We start from the raw sequence: 2,221 nt of genomic DNA on the forward strand, positions 1-2,221 counted from the left end.
AATGTCGACAGCAACGTAAGCAGACGCCGGTAAGCCCACAGCGTGTAAATGTAACTAATAAGTCTTATCCGCCATAAGTTAGCCGTAAACATGTGGATTGTTCTATTGAAATGAGCTTGGTGCAATACTTCCTTGGATTGCATATATATTGATGAGTTTTTTGGGATTTTATCTAACTATGTAAAATTGATATTCGGCCATTGTCTTTTGTAGTTTAATTCTTTTTTAAAATATTTATTGTATACATTTGAATGGAATTTTAATGGCAAATTGTGGATTTTATGTATACGTTTATGACTTAATTGTCAAATAAAGTTTATGATGGGGATGGGGAGGGCTTTGACGAACCATTCGGCGAATTTTATAGCCCTTAAGGGTAGTTATGGGTCTAGGGAGGGGTGAGCAGCAGTTTTTTAGCATTTTCTGTTTTTGAAGATTTAGGGCGGGGAGGGAAAGTGGCCCTTTGAGTTTTGGAAGGGGGTGTGTCTGTTCAGGGACGTTGGCCTCCCTTTTTTACTTTTTTGTAGCAGTAGAAGTGAGAGGGATGAATAAGGGTGCGAAACCAGGCCTGTGAATGGGTGCGGAGCGGGCAGCTGTGACAGGGAAGATGTCAAGGGCAGTAAGACAGACTTCTTGGAGAGACAGGGGAGGAGGTGAGACAAGTGGTGGGATTTTGGAGGGAGAGGGATGTGAGGCCTGAGGTGTGGCTGTGCGTGCATGTGTCTCTGAGTCTGATGTATGTGTGGTTGTAGATTGTGTCTGGTCTGTAGCAATGCCTGATGTGTATGTGGCTGGTGGTATAGTTGCAGTGTCTGGGTGTGTGATGTGGGTTGTGGGAGTATCTGGTGGTGTGGTGTCTTGCTGCTTGGGTGTAGTGTCTGGTGGTGTGGTATCTTGCTGCATGTCAGTGGATGCAATGGTGAGGGGTGCAAGTGCCTTGGAAGTGAGTGTGTGTCTGTGTTTTTCCTTACATTTCTGTTTGTGTGTGCTGCGTGGGTGTGTTGAGGTGGATGGATGCTTAAGTGTGTGTGCTTTGGGTAGGTATGGGAGTAGGAATTGTAGAAGGGGAGGAGACAGAAGCTGTGGTTGAAATTTGGAAATGATGGAAGGCTGCAGTAAGTGTAGAAGCCAGAGCCTTAAATGATCTCTGTAGGGCAGACATATCAGCATGAATGCCCTCCAGGTATGAGACCATGTGGGCCCTGCACCTGGATTGCATTCAGTACTGCACTCTTACACACAAAGATCTGCCTCATGATGTCATTGGCCTCCAAATTCAGGGCAGCAGAGGAGACCGGGGCAAGGGCTGAGATGATGGGAGAGAAGGAGACTATCTTCTTCTGGAGGGAGAGTGCATGGCTACGCGGTGACCGCAGCAGGGGGGAGGGTATAGATGGAAGGGGGTGAACAAGGATGGAGTGGATGAAAATTCTGGCTGGTCCACCACTACCACCACAGATTGGCCACTGGAGGACGACTCTGATGTTGTAGATGCCTTGTCAGATGGCTCCTCCAGAGTACTCCTACACACACTACGTGTCACTACTTCAATCTGTGTCACTGGTGTGATGGGAGCCACTCTGGCCAGCTGCTTCCCCAATGGTCACTGCCCTGTCTCCTCTGCTTCCTCGGTTGATGCTGCAAAATTGGAAGAAATCGGTTAATTGCTATTGCGAAAACAAAACAGGGCAATCAGATCCTAACACAACACATTACACAATTGCACATATCACAACACCTACAAGGATGACAGCATTTACCCCAACATTGCCATGAGCATATGCATGATTGCTACATGCCCTGTGCAAAGATACACATAATGGTGTCATTACCACTGTCCGCTCTAGCTGAATGTGTGACTTTTTTTTCAAATCAAGCCAAATGTGTGTAGCAGGAAATTTCATCAGCCTGTATACCTAGGTCCCAATCCATCTCTACATACCCACATGGCCCTGCAATCAGCAAATGGTCAGGAGTTTCTAACCTACAACATGGAATGCTGCTGGGCACCTGCTGCAGCTCAGTCACAGCAATGTGTGACTACTTATAAAGAGGTGACATGGTGTAGTGTTGTTCCTATATTCCCAATAGGCTCTGTGCATTGGAATAATATATCCTATAGGTTAGACGTAGGACTGAGGTCGACTAGGTCTCTATCGAATATACTAAATGTAATAGTGAGTGCCAGCTAGCTCAGAGGCCACTAGAAACTTTTTCGAAT

General features: G+C 46.2%; 1 pseudogene; it reads right to left on the reverse strand.

Annotated features, from left to right (window-relative positions):
• Window positions 1–388: 388 nt before the first annotated feature.
• On the reverse strand, window positions 389–1,948 carry LOC147728314 (uncharacterized; annotated as a pseudogene).
• Window positions 1,949–2,221: the final 273 nt, after the last annotated feature.

The sequence above is a fragment of the Lissotriton vulgaris genome, chromosome 3_1, assembly GCF_964263255.1.
Source record: "Lissotriton vulgaris chromosome 3_1, aLisVul1.2, whole genome shotgun sequence".
Classification (NCBI taxonomy): Eukaryota; Metazoa; Chordata; class Amphibia; order Caudata; family Salamandridae; genus Lissotriton; species Lissotriton vulgaris.